The sequence below is a fragment of the Meriones unguiculatus genome, chromosome 4, assembly GCF_030254825.1.
Source record: "Meriones unguiculatus strain TT.TT164.6M chromosome 4, Bangor_MerUng_6.1, whole genome shotgun sequence".
NCBI classification, from domain to species: domain Eukaryota; kingdom Metazoa; phylum Chordata; class Mammalia; order Rodentia; family Muridae; genus Meriones; species Meriones unguiculatus.
Genome location: NC_083352.1, coordinates 94,145,800 through 94,153,264, shown reverse-complemented (window position 1 = coordinate 94,153,264; position 7,465 = coordinate 94,145,800). Strand labels below are relative to the sequence as shown.

General features: G+C 47.6%; 1 protein-coding gene across 3 annotated transcripts in view; it reads left to right on the top strand.

The window, feature by feature from the left end:
* The first annotated feature begins 3,569 nt into the window (after positions 1–3,569).
* Taok3 (TAO kinase 3) overlaps positions 3,570–7,465 on the top strand; it is a 168,161-nt gene continuing 164,265 nt past the window's right edge. For all 3 annotated transcript variants that reach the window (XM_060382536.1, XM_060382534.1, XM_060382535.1), the window contains exon 1: positions 3,570–3,755. The gene's annotated coding sequence lies outside the window, so the exon portion shown is untranslated. The remainder of the gene's footprint in view (positions 3,756–7,465) is intronic.

Below are 7,465 nucleotides of genomic sequence, written 5' to 3'. Positions count from 1 at the left end.
CCTTAGTGGGGGCTGTATTAAGAATTAAAATACAGGCAAGTTGCTGCCATTCCGTCCGCGGGTCAAGTGAATGCATGTAACCAGGCGTTGCCAGTGCTTTTTTTTTTTTTTTCTTTTTTCTTTTTTTAATAGATTTACTGGGTAAGCTGTCTTCCCGATTTTGCAAATGATCGGAAGAACCATCATTCTCCGAAGGAAGGAAGGAAGGAAGGAAGGAAGGAAGGAAGGAAGGAAGGAAGGAAGGAAGGAAGGAAGGAGAAAATGAAATGAAAATGGTGGCATCATTTTAGAATCCTAAATCCAGGCTGTCGGCGGGATAGCTGCCTTATGTTTCCTGGAATGTAATTTTTGAGGTATTTTTGCCTAATCCAGTACCTTGTTAACCTGCTAATTTTCAGGTGAGCAAACAAAGCACTTCCCTACAGAAACTACTTTGGCTAAAATTCAAAAGCCAACGCTGGGCAGAGTGGCACACGCCTTTAGTCCCAGCACTCAGGAGGCAGAGGCAGAAGGTCTCTTGAGTTTGAGGCCAGCTTGCTCTATAGAGCAAGTTCCCAGATAGCCAGGGATACACAGAGAAACCCTTTCATGAAAGCAAGCAAACAAACAAAGCCAAGAAACTGAGTTCTCCATGTGTTCATTTGCATGGCCCTGTGCTTACCACCACCACTGCCTGCCCTCGGGACACAGCATTACAGTTTTGCTTAAAAAAAAAAAAAGTTACTCAGGAAGCTAAAGTAGGAGGACAGCAAGAGCAAGGCTTACCTAGATTTCAGAGTGAGTTCAAGGCCAGACAGCTTATTGAGACCCTGTCTGAAAACAAAAATAAAAAAGACGCCTGTGGGTGCGAGTGGGTAGGACACTTGCCTGGCACGCTAAAGACCCCTAGCTTCAATCTCTAACTCGAGAGCCTGGGAAGATGTGTCTGCAGTAACCCCATTCAGTTAACTCAAATCTGCACAGAAAAAGGAACAAGCAAGAAGACTGGGCAGATGTGAAGGCAGTGGAAGGCAGGGCCAAACCCCATACAGTGTTCTGATTCTCACATCCTTTGTATCAAATGTATTTCCAAATTGCCCCCCAGAGATACTTCTAAAAATGAGAACATTCGTTCTCTGTCCCATTTATTTTGACATTTCCTATTTACTACCTTGTTTTAATTAAATCTTGGCTCTCTTTGTAAGGGATGTTTTCTCTGCGTAAAATGCAAGAATTTCCAGAATGCAATGCTGGGATGACCTTCCCAGAAGTTCAGATCTTCTTAACAAGAGCATTCTTTTTCAAGTTCTGCCTCAACAGAGCGTCTCTCCTCCAAAGGATGAGGTCTGCTTCCTTTGTCTCTCTCTCTCTGTGTCTCTCTCCTGCGATTTTGAGAGAGAGAGAGAGAGAGAGTTTATGTGTGTGTGTGGTGTTCAATCACATGTAAACTATTTGTAATCCACATTCCTGGGCTGACACTCCCATCAGTAATACTATTCACAAAGCAGAAAAATAAAGGGCAACATTCTTGAACTCAGAATCCATTGATACAATGAATCAAAAGGTAGTTGGTTTTGTTACTAAAGAGTTACAAGAAGCTGGGCCCCTTTTTTTTGTAATCTTGCTCACGTTTGACTTCTATTTCTGTCTCTCTGATTGCTGTGTTAATAGTCATGAGTTTCTGTTTTATATGTATTACAGAGACAAAAACAGCAGGTTGATGACAGTTTGGCCCTTATCTGCCATGGAGACTGCAGTGCTGGCCCAGTGTGTGGTTTACTAAGTGCTCTTTAGTGAAGAGGGAATCTACTTTAAACAAACAAACAAAAAAAATCCCTCATGACTTTAGGCTTGGCCAACTTTCATCATTGCCTAGAAAACCTAGGTTTCCTTCAAAATCAAGTTTCACCTGTTAAAGTCCTTCACTGCTTCTCCCATATATGGTATTCAGTCAGCTTACTCAGGAAACACTGGCCTCAGAACAAGACCTAGAACCCAAAGCCTGCAGCCCTGGGTTCTCATATTCAGGCCCTCCCTAGCAGCTTCTGGGCTCCCAACACCCCGATTCAAGGGTACCCATTAATTGAGATGAAGTTTGATTTGGAAACATGTAAGGTTGAAGATGCAAATTCTGCTGGAGGATATTGCCCAGTGGTTTGTTTTTGTTTTTTTAATAATTTTCTGACATGTTTGAATCTCTAGATTCAATCTCCAGTCCTTAAAAAAATAAAAATAAAATAAAAAGGCCAGTGTAGTGACATGTGACATTAATTACAGCCAGTGGCAGCGGCAGGCTATGAGCCCAAGACCAACTTGTCCATATAGAGAGAGTTCCAGGCCAGTCTGGGCTACATAGTGATACCAAGTCTCAGACAGACAGATAGATACATACACACATACATAGATACATAATTTTGTGGTAGAGCATTTACTAAGAACTAAAGCGAGTGTCTACATCTGACAAGGCTTAGGGTGAGAATGTGTCCCAGCAGAAGGCTTTTTAGAGCTTCTACAGTCAACTCAAACAACACAGCCATTTTTCGCCCAAAATATGAGACCAGGCCCGGTGCACTTTACTCCTTGGCAAACACTATGTTTCAGCGTGGCTCAGGATAGATCCAGGTTATTACAGGTTGCACATGGGGTCAAAGCTCAATGGCCTTCTGCCTTTGGTTCGCTAAAGTCCGTGGCCTTGAAAGAGATTAATTGGATATACTTCCTGGAACCTTGCCAAAGCCATGGAGTCAGCCCACCCCAAATTCTTGTCTAATCTTGGTAATCAAAATTCACAAAATAAGTATTTCTCTTTTCACTCTTGTTTTGTTTTTTGTTTGTTTTTTGAGGCTGTGTTTGTTTGTTTGTTTTTTGAGGCTGTGTTTGTTTCTTTGTTTGTTTGTTTTTTGAGGCTGTGTCCAGCTATCTAGCTCAGGCTGGGCTCAAACTAGAGGAGGCCATCTTCCTGCCTCTGCCGACAGAATGCGCACATCACAGCCAGCCACAGTGAGTGGAAAGGCTTGACGTTTTAAAATGAGCCCAAATCATGTTAAGCACTTATCTGAGTCTTCCTCCAGCCCACAGATTTTTTATTTTTCCCCTACAGCTGTACACTGAGAGCTAGGAAAGATTTACAAGCCCCGGGTGAAAAGCTTCCCTTAAGGGTGACTAGGAGTTGTAAAAGGTCCAGCGAGAGACCGGGTCGATCCCACAAGTTCTCCCACGGTGACGTCCCAAGAAAGGCCAAGGCGTGGAGAAGAGACCCACGAACTTTGACCCCTACACAGCACAAATACGGCTGACCGCGCCCGAGGAGGGCCCAGGGTAACCCAAGCTGAGTGAGCTTCCGCGTTTGGAGGAGCCCCGCCCACAGGACCCGCCCACCGCCAGCTCCGCCAATCCTCTTGATCCATCGACCGCTCTGGTTTTCCAGGGAAAGACAATCAAACGCCTATATGCAGCCTGGGCCCTGAGGCCTGCGATCAGGGAAGGTCAGTAGAGAGCCTATCAGAGCACGGCTGTGGGTGGAGTCAGGGGCGGGGTCGGGTGGGGGCGGGGCGCGCTCCGCGCAGTCGGGTGCGATTGGCCACCCCTGGCGGAGCCGCACCTCGGACAGCAGCAGCGGCGGCAGAGAGGGTCCTGCGTGGAGAGTGGGGCGCGACGCGGACTCGCGGGCGGAGGCTGCGCGTGGGGACCCAGAACGCGAAGACTCTGCACGAGAGCGACTCGGGGCACGAGTGGGAGGAGGCGGCGGCGCCGGGGCCGCGAGTGACAGCGCTGAGGTGAGAGCGCGGGCGCCAGAGTGACAGCCGGAGTCCCGGCGCGGGGACCCGGCGCAGCGGCCGCGAGCATCCCGGGAGCGGAGTTGCTAGCAGTTCTGCCGGTGCACGGGGGGGGGGGGGGGGGGGACCGGGAGGGAGCGGGACGGGGAGTGGGGAGGGGTGCCCGAAAGTGACCGTAGGGGAGAGGTCCAGGATGGGGACAGGGACAGCGGGGTGAGGAGGAGCGGACGCAGAGAGGGAACACGAGTGAGCGAGGGGACCCCGAGAGGGGTGGAGAAAGGATGAGAAGGGGACAGAGAAATACGGGTGAGCAAGGGGACCTCAAGACAAAACGAGTCAGCGGGATTAACGAAGCGACTTGAAGAGGGACTCCAGGCTGTAGGATGAGCGAGAGGACCCCAGAGTTCCTGCGACGGTGGGATGAACGAGATCTGCCCGAGGTGGGCTAGTAGGAAGAGCGGATGGGACCCAGAGAGGGACCGAACAGTGGAATGAGTGAGGAGACAGAGAGGGACCCGGACTGCAGACTGAGCAAGTTGACTTGAGAGAACCTAGGCAGCAAAATGAAAGAAGGAGACCCAAGAGGGACCGAGACGGGGAATAAGCAAAGACCTCAAGGGAGGCCAGGGCAGAGGGACGTGCCCTCGCAATGGATGTAAAGTGGACTTCAAGAAGGCTTAGAACAGCTGGGTGACAGGAGGGGTCCCCAAAAGGGGCCAAGACAGACGGGTGTGAGCTGAGGGACCCAGAGCAGACCCAACACCGAGAATCCAAAAGGAGCTGGTGAGTAAGGTACCAGAGAAGAGCTTGCGGAGTGTGAGTGTGGGTTTCTGACTTAGCAGCCAGGCACGTGGGGAAGAGCACCGGCAGCTTGAGTCCCGGTGGCATTGAGTGGGGACACTGATGTTCCACTTCTAAGAATCCTTGGTCTCCCTGAGGGTTGAGTTCCCGACGCTGGAAGGGAGATCATGTGATGGGCCTGGGAGTGAAAGACACTGATCCCAAGGGCTGGCCTAGGGCTAGCCTTACGATTTGTAGAGATTAGAGCCTTACCTCTTCTTAACAGCAGGCTGTCTTCGTCTCTCTCCTAATGTTTGATGTGGGGATTCCTTGATGACAGATCTGGGGGAAAGCTGGAGAGGCTTGCTTCCTTTTACCCCATTGCAAGAAGTTGGAGGAAGGTCTCTTTTAGAAGACCTCACCTTGGATTGATTAGGTTGTTAATTTTAAGGCTGTGTGCTCTTAAAGCACCAGCTTTTTGTTTTGGTTTTAGCTTTTCACTTTCACTCCACAAGGAGTTAAGAAACTTTTCCCCATTTGGCAGCCTGTCCTTATCAGTGTTTGCAAGGCAGATTGAAGAGAACCAGAGCAGGTTTTGTAGTTGACAAAGCTGTTTAACTTTGATGTGTTAGACACAGTTGGAAGGTTGCACTCACTGGGGACAGTAAGTGAACAGCACTTTCTAGGCACCATGAGGAGCCAGATAGGCATGTTCAAGTAGACACTGCAGGTCTAGCTTAAGGCTGGGGCCAAGAACTGAAACAACAGAAGGTGGCAGGTTCAAGAAAGCCTTTGACTCTGATGCGTGTGACAATACCATTACCCCAGTGACAGGATATGTTAACATGGCCCTAACCACCTTCTCCCTCAGTGCACTTTATTAGATCATCAACTTCATATTTGAAGATTTGTTTGTTTGTTTGTTTGTTTAGTGGGTTGGTTAGTTTTGTTTTGTTTTGTTGTTGTTGTTGTTGTTGTTGTTGTTGTTTTCGAGACAGGATTCCTTTTTGTGTAGTCCTGGCTATCCTGGAACTTGCTTTATAGACCAGGTTGGCCTTGAGTCCACAGAGATCCACCTACTTCTGCCTCCCAGTGCTGGGACCAAAGGCGTGCACCACCATGTCTGGCTCTGCATTTGAAGATATTACGGGATCATGGTTTGTTGTTGTTGTTTTAATTCAGTTATTTTGTGGGGTTAGCATTTACAAAGCAATGAGCTTTATTTGTTGCATTTTTATATACTTCTTGAATTTCAGGGTTCTTAAATCATTTTCTCTATTTCTGATGTTTCTCTTCTCTGTTCTCTTCTCATCACTGTTTCATTTTAGAAACAGAAAATAATGGTTTTAGGGAAATAATGGAAAATGTAACTACTGTCCTATTTTTGTTATTTAGATGTTGCTTCTGGGTCAGGATCTGAATGTGTGGTGTTTGAAGCCCTTTCACTGGGCATCATAGCAGGACTCAGGGTGCTGAGGTTAATTTTGACTTGGAGGCTAGCCTGGGCTATATACCCAAGGAGTGCCAACCCAGCCTGGGCTCTGAGACCCTGTCTCAATGACCAAAGAAATGTTTTGCTTGTGTTTAGCACTAGACAGCTCCAGTAAAACTATACTCTATTATTCCTCATAGACACAGTGTAGACCAGCCCAAAGCCTCAGGTGTGGTCCCCAGAACAACAGTAAAAGTAGAGGCTTGCCCAGGTCTGCTGTTGATATGTTTGGGTGCAGAGCATCAAACACAGGGCCTTACAAATGCAAGTGATCCTCCCACTGAGCCACACTGCCAGCCTCAATGCCATTTCAGTCTAAGACCAATGTCTCTGAAATGGTTTTCAGTGAGGCCATAGTAAGTGAAAGGTTTGCTCTTTCACAGCAGTTCTGAGTGTGGTGCAAGGTGTGATATAAAAATCCCACCCATTAGAAATCCGCCCCTGGGCGACTCAAGTAATGCTGAGGACCAACCAACTGCAAACATGGATTTTCTCAGAATTCATCCAGTAGAGTTAGGGGGTAGGAGGTTAAGCCAGTTAACTCCTGTGTCTATCCATCCTGGAGGTCAAGCATTAGGAGGTGTGAGGTGCTCTGAGTGGGAAGCCCTGCCCCACTCCTTCCAGGAAGTTCCAGGAGTGTCTAAGCATGGAAAAATTTCCCCCATTTTATAAGCTCACATCTGAGCAGTGTAAATGGTCGTTTCTAAAGACCAAATAAAAAATGTATTTCCTTGTATGAAAAGAAAGTACCCTGCTCCTCTCCTGAGTCATCACTGAGGCAGCCGTAGCAACTACCTTACACTGAGGTGTTGATCTACAGTGGTTGATGAAGACATCCCTAGGGGAGTAGAATTCTTAGTGATAAGAGGAGCCCACAACTTTCTTCCCTGGGGAGGGAGTGTGAGATCATCATAATGTTTGTTCATTTTAAAGGCTTGCTTCCTGTTTGGAAAATACAGTGACAAGAAGAAATTCAGATGGGCACTTGCATATCCTTTACCTGTTCTTAGTTGCTGGCTAGCCGGAGCCCAGGAAACCTAATAACCCCCTTCACACTTTCCTTACTGCTGAGTCCTCTACAGTTGGTCCATTGTGCTCTCCGAGGCTGCCTAGCTATCTATCGGGCTAACACGCAAGCCAACCTGAACAAGAGTTTTCATTGCTTGCCAGCATTCATAAATGCATGGGTCTTCAGCAGAGCAGGGTGTAGGAGTGGAGCCAGTGCTGAGAGCTGGCGCAGGAGAACCACGAAGTCTTACTTTGCATGCATTTTCTGCCCAGTGTTACATACAGATGCATCTTTTCTTCATAATTTTCTCCCAGTTTAAATTTCTTCCTTCCCCAAAAGATCACAGACAGATACACACACATACAGGTAGAAAGACATATATACACACAGACACACTTAGACAAGCACACAGAGAAACAGACATTCTCA